This window comes from Pleuronectes platessa, chromosome 15 (assembly GCF_947347685.1).
Source record: "Pleuronectes platessa chromosome 15, fPlePla1.1, whole genome shotgun sequence".
Classification (NCBI taxonomy): Eukaryota; Metazoa; Chordata; class Actinopteri; order Pleuronectiformes; family Pleuronectidae; genus Pleuronectes; species Pleuronectes platessa.
In genome coordinates this window covers 23,279,147-23,293,589 of record NC_070640.1, presented here as the reverse complement: position 1 = coordinate 23,293,589, position 14,443 = coordinate 23,279,147, and the positions used below count along the sequence as shown (strand labels likewise).

Below are 14,443 nucleotides of genomic sequence, written 5' to 3'. Positions count from 1 at the left end.
CAGGGTTTTATTTCCTGTCTTCATTTACTCAAGTAGCTTAAATGCTGTTGAAGACTTTGCTGACATCGAACAAGATCTACAGCCATGTAATATCAGATGAAAGCTGCATATTGATGAAAGAGTAGAGGCTCTCAACCTTGAACTGTGCAGGCTGGTCTCATCCAAATTTCGTAGGAAAAGCTACTGTGAGCAAATGACTTCACCTCGTTTTTTTTTACTTCCTAATGTTCAAACCTTACTCTGCTCAGTTACTCAGTTACTGAAGCATCACACAGTTCACAGCTGTTTTTACACTGTTGGTTCAGAGTCCAGGTTAAACCTCAAGGTAAGAGATAAGCTGCTGCGGCGGAAGATACTTTTTAGTATGATAACATCATGATGCCATGGCAGATTCTGAATTCCGTTGCAAAAAATATCCTGTGTCAAAGAGTTTTATTCTTATGTATTACATGTTGTATCCTTTGATAAATACATTTCTAATGGTGGGTTTGTGAAACTGGGGATTGCTGGAGGGTCTCATAATTTGCAGGAACAAAATGCATGCCCTCCGGTGAGCCAACACAATTAGTTTGGTTCAGTTGTTTCTCCATGCAGCCATTCCTTTGTCACACAAAAAACAACAACATTGTGACTTTCGACATTTCCTGAAAAGATCTCTGGTGCAATATGTTCTGAGGTCAGTGGTGTAAGCTGTTGCCACTTGTTTCTATTTCCCAGCTGTGTATGGAATCAAATCGTCTTTCAGTGGAAGTTGACTCAAAAATAACAAATGAGAAACAAGAACTAAAATCCTTCAAGTGACCAGAATACCAAAAACCTTTTTAACTTAATCAGAGAACATGAATATCTTTAGATCCTTTCATTATTGTATATTTTTAGGGAAATTGGAATCCAAAAGCTTCTGAAGTTATTGAAAGTAAATGAACATTTAAATTGTTTTGTGGATTAAATATGCTTGTATGACATAAAACCTTTCAATTTATATCATCAGTTCAAACGTAATTAGGTCACATATTGCCAAAAATTTTAATGTCATTTATAAATCTTAAACAACACAACTTCTTATTACAACATTGCAACTCAGTGTAGGTGACATTCAAATATTTGAGCAACCCATTGAATCATCTTTCGATGGATATCTACACATATTATCTTTGTACTCAATAAAATGCATACCCCTGTACATGTATGCATACTATTTGATGTTAAGTGTCAAATCTAGTGGTAAAACATTAGGAGTACTTGTGCAGCGATGTGTATGTGTCCCAGAAAAGAGGTTGAAAGATCTTTTCTGCTGCAGCACAAAATGAAGTTCAGTTGAAGGGATTATAATTCATCTTTGTGCATATTCACTGACAATTTAAGAAAGAAACAGCGACAGGAAAGAAATAAAAAACAAAGTTATCTTCAAAACCCCTATTTCCCCCCGATGTTCTGTCATGAGAATAAACCTTGGGATTGACTTCATGAAACAGATTTATAAACCCCGGATGTTTTGGATTGTAAAATATATTTGAGTGCTCCTATTCATCTTGAAACAGTTCACTTCTCTGCGCTCTTTGATACCTACCTCTCTACTGGATTATAGATAATTCAATCTTTATCACAGTCTCATAGAAACCATGCAAATGGGCCAGTCACGTTGTGCATCAAGTAGAATAAGAACTGCAATACCCAAACCATTGGATATCAGTTAGTCAAAAAAACAACACTGGGAGTTAAAATGAATGCCCCATGCAAAAGATGGACAGCGAGACAAAGGGGCATCAGGTAAATACTCACAAGGAGAGCTCTCAACATCAGAGTGTGTTTGAGAGGTGCAGTATCACCTCACTGGATTCCATCACAGGTACCTATCATGTAGCAGACAATGGGCAGATTAGCACAGAGAGACCAGAAAATGGAGAGGGAGCAATAATTAAACAGAAAGAAATATGTTTTCAAATAAGCATGTAATAAGTCATTTAAATGTCCACAGACAGCAGTTTTCTTGCCATTCCCAAGCACTCTGGGTATTTTCATTAATCCTGGGCCCTCAGTCTAAGAATATAGGATAATTCAGCTGTCATTTACTCTGAATAGTTAACCAAACCCCATCAAACTGTTGTTAAATGATGCCTATTATGATTATAATGGGAGGCTCTAATTGTTGCTATAGACAGCCCCTCTGGTAGAATCAGTCCCATTCCTCTACCCTGTCTTTTTTAAGTAACTACTAGGTTTTTGTCTTCTCTCTCTTCTCTACTATTTTCTTTCGAGCGCACTTCACAAGATAGGTCTCAAATATAGGCAAGTTTCCCCTTACCGAGCCCTTCAGCTCTCCCACTAGCTCTTAGATCATCTGCCACAGTTTAACAATACTTCTCTTCCACTGCTTTTGTTGTTATAGTTCTCTCATAGGTCATCTGAACAGCACGAATTGGGGTCAGTTTGTTTTACTTCCGAGTGTAGATGCTGATGTGTAGAAGTAGATAATACACTTCTGTCAGAGGGGAATATACTGCAAGGACTACGCTCAGGAGAAACGTCAGCCTGATAGATGGCCACAGTCCATCATTAAAAGACTTGAACACTTGGAGCGGTCTCGAGGCTTGGCCATGTGTCTCCATGGCACCCTGCAGAGCTGCCCGCATTACCTCAGCAACAAGTCAGGCTGGAAGATGGATGCAAGTGTCATTGTCGCACAGAGCATACCAGTTGACCAAGGAGGAGTGTGTGAAGGGGGGGTTCAGTCCAGGTCTGGGCTGCCCACAGCTTTTTGTATGTCTGTTTCATTCCACAATTCATCAGCCGAGCGTGACTGTCAGGCGAGCCTTCAGCTCTAGCTATCCATCAGGCCCTGTCACCCAGCCATCACAACTGAGAGATGAGGTCCCAGCATTCGAATTCCATTAGCCCCATCAACCCAGGCTATACCGCCAGGCAGCCCAGTCAGGCAGCCAGCACCTTGTTCAGGACTCAAAAGATAATAAAACCGTATCAGCGAATCAGAAACAGCCTGTCTCCTTCCAATACTGCTGCCACTCCCTCCAACTCTTCCACGGGATCTCTGCTTTATTAAAGCCACATTGACTGACGCTACTTTTTAGTTTTTGTTACTTCACATTTTCTCTCCTCAATGAAATATTTCTGCCTCTCTAAATTATTTTCTCACCCACATCAACCCAGATACTTTCCCCTGCATCTTTGAAAAAATAAAGCTTTAAAGGTCCAGTTTGTAAGACTGAGGTGAAATGGATCTATTGGCAGAAATTGAACTTAACATCATCCATCTGAATTGTACAAATTGTTGTTTTCTTCACCCTACAATGGGTCCCTTTATATTCACATCGTGAGTGGGTCCTCTCCACGGAGGCTGCCATGTTTTTTTACAGTAGCTCAGACTGGACAAACCCAACCCCTTTTGAGTTTTTATGACAACTGAAGTTTACCAGAGGTTCTATTTCATGAGTGGAAGGGTAGGGGGAGGTAAATGGTAAATGGTTTTGTATTTATATAGCGCTTTTCTAGTCTTGATGACCACTCAAAGTGCTTTACAGTACAGTTTTACATTCACCCATTCACACACACATTCATACAGTGCATCTATTCGCAGCACTTTGTTATTCTATGGGGGGCCATTCGGGGTTCAGCATCTTGCCCAAGGACACTTCGGCATGCATATGGGTCAGACTGGGGATCGAACTGCCGACCTTCAGGTTGGAGGAGGACCACTCTACCCCTCAGCCACAGCCGCTGAGGGGTATTCAGCTGCAACATTTAACTCCACCACTAGATGTCACTAAATTCTACACAACGCACATTTAAATTTGTTATCATTGGGTTGCACAGTCATCAAACATTTATAGTCATCTAACAAGTATTGTTAATCTTTTAGAATTATTTTAATCAGGTAAATGAGCGGGTAGGGTGGGTGAAGAAGAAAAATACTTTCTGAAAATTAAACTATCATTCTGAGGACAATCAACTCACAATTAGAAAAGTCACTTTGTCTTATATGTGACCTTGTTCCACTTGCCACTGTGTTCCACTGATCCGAGTCACTACTCCACCTCCATTTTACCAACAATACCCAGAGTGACAGGATTATGTCCGGTCACACTGCCTTCTCTTTCTTTAGCCAAAGTATTTTCAGTGCACCCTGGGATTTTTCATAGGTGGAGAAGATGAGCAATGTTGTCTCATCTCCAGCATTGGCATCATTGCCTTTCTCCTTAATCCTTCGGGCAGTCAATTTGCAGCCAGCGAAGTGTGAAGCTCTATAATGATGGGTTATTGACCCGTTTGCTGTTTGGCAACGAGGACTGAGGCAAGCTGAAAGGATAGTTCCTGTTTTTCCATGTGATATTTAGATGGCTCTGGCTCTGAGGCTAATGTAACTGAACCTGATAGTGTGGATGTGTGATAATGGCCATGCAAACATCACACGTGTTTGCCAGTGGTAATGCCTAATGAATTGTATGCATTTCAGTAATTTTCTTAAATGTTTTGGTTTCAATTCTTTCAGTGATGCAGTCCACGTTGATTTAGGGATTGTCCTGTTGACTTTGGATTAGTTCATTTTTCTCAACACAAACATTTTTCCCAACCTAAACAGTTGTAAACACAAAAATAAACGCAGCAGGTTTCCATTTGATTTGTTTGAAACCATTCTGTGATCAAATTAGCTGGTCAATAATGACGAGTAGTGTAGAGTAGTTGAGAATTCATGGCAGAATCAGAAAGCGACACTACATTCCAGTCCCATTAGGAAAATCTGGTGAATAAAACAAATAAATTAGGTTAACAAAAGTAAAAGTGAGTCTTGTGGAAAAAATTAAGCAACCTGTGATGAAATCATCTGATTTTAAGAGTATCAGGAAAACTGTTTATTCCTTCACTGCATTTCTCTTCATTGGGCTTTCTCACTCACTTATACAATTAAAGGTTTATTTATGCTGCAAGGAAAATATCTCAAAAACAAGTTCAAGGACACACTGACAGTGGTTAAAAATAACCCATTAACTGTTACCATCATTTACAAATATCAGGTGATGCAAATAAAGAATTCTTATCAACAGTATGTCCATCTTCACTCCAAAATCCAAGCAGATCAATTAGTAAAAAAAACAAAACATTTTAGCCATGCAATTTTATCAAGAATGACATAATCTAGCCACTCTAGAGAGCAAGTTTTTTTTATGGCACTTTTTTGGTCCGTCTGCTGCTGCTGCTGCTTCTGCTTCTTCTCTCTCTCTCTCTCTCTCTCTCTCTCTCTCTCTCTCTCTCTCTCTCTCTCTCTCTCTCTCTCTCTCTCTCTCTCTCTCTCTCTCTCTCTCTCTCTCTCTCTCTCTCTCTCTCTCTCTCTCCTCTCTCTCCATCTCTCTCTCTCTCTCTCCTCCTCTCTCTCTCTCTCTCTCTCTCTCTCTCTCTCTCTCTCTCTCTCTCTCTCTCTCTCTCTGCTTCACATGAGGTTCTTGTGGTTATTTATCTTGACACGAGGGAGGGGAAGCCTCAGGGTGGGACTTGACAGGGATTCCTCTTCATGATTCCTGGCATCTCTCTCCATTCCCCTGCTGTCACTGTAGGGGAATATAAGGGAGTCATAAAAGCACACTGTCATGTTGCTGTCACAGACACTGTATGGTTCTGAGACGTCCAGCAACAATGCTGTCTAGGAGCTGCAGAAATGTGTTGTGTATGTGTGTGTGGGTGTGTCTGTGTTGTACATATTTCTTAGATGTGGTTTGGGTAAAGAGAAATTGTATTTCTGTGTTTACCTTCCAGTTTGAGTTTTCATAATAAGTTGTCGTAATAGACTGGGCATGGTGTGGTTGTATCAAATGAAATGCTAAAGAAATACTGGTTGAATTCATTTTTTTTAATTCACATTTATTTGGTCATCATTTGTAGTACGAATGTATTACACATGTATCTCTCAGAGCCCAATACACAATCACTGTATCGTGCTTATAATACAGGGAAATAGATTGTGTTTCATTAACATTAAATTAAAATAGGTGAAGGTCAAAAACTGTAATGTAAAGCACCTCGAGCGGTCATCAAGACTAGAAAAGCTACAGACCATAAAAGCACCTAATGTTAAAAACTTGAGTCGGGGTTCTGCCCACGGGAATCGACTGCAGTGTATCAGTTCTGTCAGACATGTGTGAGACAAATCATTGTTATGCATGGCTTACTGCGTTCAGTGTCGTTACTTTACACCTCATTACACAATAGTGTACATTGATGAATTTCAGATGGGTACAAAACTAAATCAAGCTAGCAGTGCAGCAAGATAATTTCAATCTGTCTCTCTGTGAGTATATTTAAAAGGTTGGTAATAATCCCCACAGAATGCTAATGTTATCATTTGTTTAAAACCTGTCTGACCACCTGAGTGCCCATGCTTCTTGCTCTTCTTGAAGAAATAATTAAAATCCATCACTATTAATGCTGAGTATTGACTTTTTCATACACGGCTTCCCAAAAAAAGAAAGAGGAGTAAAAAAAAACAAAAGTAAGACCCAAGATGTGATAAACCAGAGCGGAGCTTTTATACTCCAAATATTATTAGTGAGCTGTTTAAAAGTCTTTAGCAATATCTTAAGTCAGTCTTGGCTAAAGAAAAAAAATCTACAAGCTGCATCACTTAAAGACTTATTAAAAATATCCTAATGGTCGATCAATATTTGACAGCTTCATATTAACAGAGGTTAAGGTAAGCCACCTTTAACTCAGATCAAACCAAGTAGCCTGTAGTGGGCGGCTGGACCTTGAGGATTCATGAATAAATCATATTTGTGTGTGGCCATATCACGTATTATGGGGCAGACGGACCACAGCCCACTGAGTCACATGGCATGTATCTGTCCATATTTAAATATTTGCTTGAAATCAAATGCAAACCAGAACATGCTACAGGATATTTATGGATCCCATGAATACTGCTCTGTAGGGATTAGGAATTTTTGATTTACACCTATATAAATGTTGAATGAGGGCATCAGGCTTTTCTTTCATGTAACAGCATGGCTTTATAGACTGTTTTTTATTAATAACTAATGAATAGTGGAACACAATTATCCATTATTGGTAAAAAAAAAAGAAGGAAAGGGGCAATATTTATATGTTATCTAGTACTATTAAAAAGTAAAATTACAACATATTCAGTTTGGAAGCCAAAATTACTCCCAGTGCACTGCTGTTCTGTTTTATATTAATATCTCCAGCAGCTTTTAATATTCACAAAGATGTATTACAATGGGCAGACCTCTACTTTAGGAAATTGCATGAGATTGCCGTGTTTCACAGTTTATCCTCATTCATAATTAAACCTTTTTAACTGCTCCCATTTTTTAACTGTAAGTCTCTTCTTTTCCTTCAGGGTCGAACACTTTGCTTATTTTTAAGCAATAAACTCCAGCCTCACATCCATTTGTCCTTACTTGTGTGCACTTAGTCCAAGTGACCTTTGCAGCTCCTGGAGTTGTTACTTAGTGCAGGTGACTTTCCTCAGCAGGGCTGCATTCAGTGATCCGCAGCAGCAGCTCCAACTGCCCCTGATGACTCTCTGACATGCAAGAAGTTCTGCATCTGCCAAATGGCCCGCCTTTGTTGCTACGCACCTTGAATTTGTAATTACCTATCTGTCGCCTTGACTAAACCATCTTGATTCTGCCGATTGTCTAATAAGCGCTGTTTTATGTAAATGGTCCATTAGCTGGGCTGGTCTCTGTCAGTATCGGTATTACTAGGTCAGGAATATCAAAGTCAATTAGTGACTGAGCCAGCTGCTGTGGTGTTGGGATGTGTCTGGAGGGGACAAATGTTCATCTCAGCCCCTCTGATCCACCAGGAATCCAAGGCTTAACGTGCTCAACCACCCTGCAACCTTTTACGGTCCACATCTCTCATTCTGATGGCATATTTTTCTTTGATCTCTTCAAAGAATCCCTCAACACACCCAACTATGCAACAGAATTCAAATCATTTTCAGAAGTGTATAGTGAGAGGTCTGGCCCAGCAAAACACTTTCCAAGAAAGTGGAATTGAAGAAAATATGCTCAAACAGAAGGTTAAATGAGTTCTAATGAAATACAGTGGAAGATATCGACTTGTTTAACAGTTGTCAACAAGGGATATTGACAGTGCTGTCAAGCATCTTGCGTGAGTAGTGGCTTGGAAGGAGCTGTGATCAACTCAGAAAAGACCAGCATGATTATGAAACACAGCTGGGGGGTGTCAGACGTCACCTTGGTCTGACTTTGTTTATGGATCGATTGCAGGGAGATTGCACATGACTTCATATTTTTAATTGAGCACCGCTGTGACCTCATTCACCCAACTGGAAATGCCAGAAGCCACCAAAGCAGGGAAAAGGGAAAAAATTGGGCCAAGGTTATGGGAAAAGGGAGCATGTATTTATTGTATTGAGAATGTCGAGGGGAAAAAAATGGAAAAAGAGAAAGTGTTCGTCTTCTCTGTGACTGCAAGCATGAAAGATAGATGCTATTTGTGTGATGCCATTGAGCTCTGACAGCCAAAGCTGGTTTCCTTGTCAAACAAGGATGGCAGTGTCTTTTTCTTCTCTACAGCTGCAAATCAAAAAGCACAGAGCTGGGATTCAGTTGCAGCACCTAGAGGTAGATGCACTGTGGTTTATGCATTATTACTGGCCGGGACAGCGAGGAGGGCTTGTTATCTCAGCAACATATGTGACCTCCTCCAGGAAATTCACCCTGTAATGACTACTGATTGTGTATTTGTTTGAGATGTTGAAACACATCCTTGATAGTCCACCGCATGTATGCCAAATTATGGATAGACTAAATCCATCCCCCCTCTTTCTCTCCCTCATTTAATGCATAATGGGATGAGCTTATTACTTTCAGATTAATTTGAAGTCCTCAGTAATGTTTGTAGCTTTAAAGACATTTTCTGTGGATGACTAAAGCAATTTCATAATTAGATTTTTCCTCTGTTATCTTCAAGAGAATCATATTGACATATGGTCAGTGGTCACTGAATTGTAAAAGATACCTGAAGTTCATTGCAAAATCCTTGTATATGCACTGCCCTTGAACTTTGCCATTAGTCCTTGTCAGGTTGATAATATCATTGGCCATGCTGCTGGATATGCTCTTGGTTACAACCATTATACAGTAAAATGGCTCATTTGGCTGTCATCATTCCCCATCTATAAGATGAAGTGGTTACCCCATGCAGTGAAATTTATATTTGTTAGCCGTGTAGTAAAGAAAACTGGCATATTATGTTCCATGCTGGGTGAATTAGGAAGAGGATGGGGTATACAATAAAATATTAATTTTGTTGTTGACTCCTCCTGTTGTGTACTGGGGTTGTTACTATTCTCTGCCGTGTTTAATTAATGTGGGGATATTTCACTTAATGCACTGCAAGGGCATAGACATATCTTCTAATATGGATTATCAGCCTGCAGAGTTTACAATAGATCTTACACAATGAACTGTTGAGTTCTGCTGAAAATCATTTTCTATTAATGAACTTAACATTAGAAAGATCGTTCTTACAGCTATTTCCAAATGGCACATCATGTTGCAGTGGGCTATTAAACAGTGTTAATTCATTGCACCATTATCAGGCTTCCTGACAGCTTTAATTATGGGGACAGGTCCACAGAATAAAACTCTGAAGAAGAATGGACATTCAGGGACCGAATGTGGCCCCATGCAGAGCTGACTGAATGAGAACTGAAACACATACAATGAAATGAAGCAAGGCAGGCATTGTACAGCTTTACATTTGAGGGGAAATGTAATCCTGTAAAAATCAAAGGCTTGTTAGGTACAATTCTACATATAGAGCAATATTGCATACTCTCCAACTCACTACCTGAGGAACTCACTTTCTAATATGCACCAACATGCTGTGGGAGACCATGCTATTGGACATTGTGCCCCAGCTGGGGCCCAGGCAAATCTGGGTGAGGATACTCCATATTATATGGCTCTACCTACACAATATTAATAATGTCAAATTGCTGGGACCGAAGTAAAATATAATCTACTTGAAGGATCCTGTTTCTGTTAATAATTCCTTTTAATTTAATGTTTATTTCAATGAACGCACCTCGTAAGAAGACATAAGCTGCCTTAAAACAAGGTGGAAATGACCTTGTTTCAAGTTGAATATGAATGTGGGGACTTGTGGGCACTTGGATGACACCAAACAAGTAGTAAGGAGGCATGTTAGTTTTTTTTTTATTTTGATTGTATTGGATTCTGCTGCAATGCTGTTTACCCCTCTGGACATAAACACTTGACCCACATAGTGGTGAGAAGATAATTTGTGAGTTTTCATTTTCATTATAGTGAACTATCCCTCTAATGCTTTTTTTTGTATATTCCCTTTATTAAAATACTTATTACCTATCGAACCTGCTGTTGTTATTTTAAAATTAACAGTTTCAGCTTTAAAGCATTTGGTTGTCAGGGGTAATAATACAACTATGAGTATTAGGGGTCATTAGGGGCCCAACAGCTACTTGTTTTCCCAAGGGCCTGTTAGGAGGTAGAATCAGCTGTAATGAGCAGTGGATTTTTCTCTTGTTGAGATTACGTATGCTGGTGTCAGGGGAATGCTCAATGATTACGGATATATTTGCCAAAATATGTTGGGTTGTAAAGCTGTAGGCTTTATTAAAACACTTCCTCATAATAATAATCAAAGCTGTGAGGATATTACATTACATTATTATTATGATTCTGTCAGAGAGAGATCAGTGTGGCCGGATTTGACCACAGGAAACCGTCTGATCATAGCTTCAAACCCAAAATAACCCAGCAGTAAAACAACTGTAGAACCTAACCTTAAAACTAAATATGGAACTCAGCATTTGACCAGTTAATCGGTTCTGTTTCCCAAAACTGTAGCTGACGGCACAGTAAGGAAGGGTTGACTCTTTCAATGAGGAAACGTTACAAGTAGTAGAATCAGCAAAAAGTTGGCTGAGAAGAATTGGAGGAACTTTAATACCTCATTCACTGAATGATCTTAAATTCTTAACCACTGAAATGATTCCCTAAAAAAACATCTCTACAACACTGAGTCAATATTCCCTCTATGTCGTCGCTAAACGTTTTTAGGTCAGTTAACTGATCGCATAACTCCTGAAAAACTAATTTTGTCCATAAGCAGCCTCTCAACTGTGACTGATGGATTCACCCCATCTGCTCAGGGTTTTAGCCTCTTCATCCTTTGTGCATCTTGGGCCGACATCAGACATATTGTCAGTGCGAGAATGGCTGTGCACCAGGTTTCGCTGGCCATCCCCTGCCTCTGTGTCAATATCTGAGGGCGGATAGCTGGAAGAGCACTCTGGAATTGTTGTCCTCGCTGTCTGGCCACGTCTTTTATTCTCCCGTGTGTGTGTGTGTTTGTGTGTAAATGTGAGAAACAGCTACCACCAAGTAGGGCCAGCTTCAAAGGCAACCTAATGTGTTTGTTTGCCAAATACTTCAGAATTATTCCTTTTCAGCATGGGGCAATTATGCAGCAAGTGTATTTACAATAAAGCTGTGGCCCTCTAGCTCAAAAAGGCTGATTTTTTTTTAATTCTCCAGACAGTCAGCTGAGACCGCCTGGCAAGGTAGCGTTCCTATTAAGTGTTTAAACATTAATGTCTAATGCTATTATTCTGCTGCTGGTGACACAGTGTTACTATTGCGTTACCAATTGTTTTAATAAAATATACAATAGACTTAGTGATATCAAATTGCGTAGAGCATTCGTTTCAGTATCTATGTTGGGAAATAGTCGAAGCTGGACACATGCTTAATGTTACCAAAAACGGCGAAAGGAGAAGGAGTGGGTGAGAGAAGCTGCACACAGGCTCTCTCCTCTAAATTGACTTCAGTGAGTCTAACCAAGGACGCTGCAAACCTGTGACCTGCAGAGTATGCGGGTATTAATCTTGTATTGACCCCCCCACCCCCATATTTCTGTTTTCTCCTTTAACCCATTAGTTACCCTTAAACCAATGGCTAGATAGAGAAGCAAAAGCAAAGTCAAATAGAGCAGGATTGACTAACTTCTGCATATTGTCTTTCTATCTGTGGTTGCAAACTTCAATCTGCTCCACATTAGATATCAAAGCAGTGCTCACCCCTCATCCCGGTTTGCCTCTAAGACAAGAAGTCCCTGGCCAGTAGCAGGAAGAAAGCACAGCTCCCTCTGAGAGCACAGGTGTCACGCGATGGGAAACCACACAGATGCCCCTGGGGACAGCCACGGCTTTTTCCTATCTGACACAGACCTAATTCCTCTTCTGCTTAACGAGCCACTTGATCATCCTGCCAACTTGTGCCGCCAGATCAATCGGAGCAGTAGCAGGAAAAATCGAGGATAACATTTCTTCCTGCTGGAGATATCTGCGGCTGCTTATCAACAACGGGCAACAGAGCAAGACAGGCACTACTGACCCCAGTGCCCCTTGTTTAATATGGTTGCCTGGAGTATGAAACAAGAGCTTGTTACTAGTAGGATCGGGGAAGATGAGATTTTTTAGCAGAGAAGGATGACAAACGCCATTTTGCTTTAATGCATGAAAAACACAATCTGTAGCAGATGCGTTTTGTACAGGATCTGACCTAAATATTCAAGAGGAAGTACAGCAATTCTCACAATATTTTGCCAACTTTGCTCCACTCAGTCACTGTATGCTTTGAGCATTCAGCTATTCACATTGTTGCAGACAGGTCTTATATTTTCAACACAGCAAATGCACAATGTTGTGCCTGCTTTTATGCATTCAGAGTTGAGGCCTTGAATGGCATCATATTCAGCTAGAAACCATTTTGCTATTGAGTGAAAATATACATTCTTGACCCGAGCTTTTCTATAAGCACATCAGCACATCTCAGCATTTACCTTCTGTTGTGCAAGACCAAGGTTAGCATTTCATTGGGAAGCTCTGTAATTTATCAGTGTAGTCAGATCCACTGGGGGGTCAGTTGGATGCTTTGTTTGAACTTTAAACATAGAGATATACATTAAGGTTTACCCACTCGCTGCTTTGCAGGGATCTAAGGATGGTCTCCAGAGATGCTACTTTGACGCAAGACCTGAAAAGGCATTTCTAACCAAGATTGATTTGGCTTGCTCTTCTATCCAGCACTTTGCTTTCAGTTCAGGTGGCTCAAGCTTTGCATGTTTGCAAGTCCTCGTTATTGGCATTTAGGTAAGATGCCTGGCTGTTTGTGACTCGTCAGTTCTTGTTTGCTGAGTTAATTAATATGTGAATGGAGAAGCACAGAGATTATTTGCGTTCTGTTTTCATTATAAAACAGAGACACAATCTCTAGACCACAATTCTGAGCAAATATAGAGCACATGCTGACTTTATAAGCATTTATTCAGCTGCATTCAAAAACAGCCAAGTGCAGCACAATGGAGTTTTCTTACATTGCAACACACATTTTAAAATTAGAAGTGAGGGCAGATCAACACAAACTCTATTTATGTCCTTGTTACTTACCCATAATATTTAAGGATATTTTTTTCTATACATTCCTCGTGTAGCTGTTATGTGCACATAGTTAATTTACAGGCCGCAACAGGTAGCAGTGAATGTTTCTCGTTGTTGTGTTACCTCTAAGGCTATCCACTACATGGGCTGCTCTACCTGTGTATACAGAAAAACCTGCAGAGACTACTCAGGTCTGGAGAAATGGCACTGGCCTTTATTTCAGGTAAAAACACACAGTTGATAGCATCCCGTAGCAAACCAGGAAGCAGTCTAATGCAGCAGAACTGAAATATATAATCCTCCTGAAAGTAACAGCTTCAGTTTGTCATTTTTTGTTAAAACCGCTTTAGAGATGCGCTGATTCAACTGCATGTTCGTTTTTGAGGGTTGTGAAACTCTATTACACAGGGAAGAGTGATTTATTCCACCTTTACTGACTCCACCACAAGCTACAGCCTCCAAAGTCATTATATGAGACTGCAATGGTTTTGGTTCATAGTATTCTGAAATTACTGTCTGTGCATGAGAGCGTGCGTGTGTGACATCTTAAGATACAAATTTTGAATATAACTTCTTACATTTGGTGATGAAGTAGACGACTGCTCTTCAATAGTAATGGCGGATCCTGTATCTTGCTGGCATCTGATGGTTGTGGTGGACCATGATGGAGGTGGCAGCTGATGGTGGATCCTGGTGGCGGCGGTGGATCATGATTGTGGACTATAGTGGCATCCGATCATGATGGTGCATCATGATGGTGGTGGCTGCACATCGAATATGATTTCAGCAAGGCTGCCTGATATACAATATGTCTACTCAGATACTCGACCATTACTGTCAATAATCAATCAATTCATTGACCTTCCATTATGCTACAAAGTGTGTATTCTAATCAACGCTGTAAATACTCTTATCTTTCTGATGTTCGCCATTACACGAGGCACCTATTGCATT

At 40.2% G+C, this 14,443-nt stretch overlaps 1 protein-coding gene across 1 annotated transcript in view; it reads left to right on the top strand.

Annotated features, from left to right (window-relative positions):
* Nucleotides 1-239: 239 nt before the first annotated feature.
* ntm (neurotrimin) overlaps nt 240-14,443 on the top strand; it is a 147,972-nt gene continuing 133,768 nt past the window's right edge. The window contains exon 1 of the mRNA XM_053442281.1: nt 240-325. The gene's annotated coding sequence lies outside the window, so the exon portion shown is untranslated. The remainder of the gene's footprint in view (nt 326-14,443) is intronic.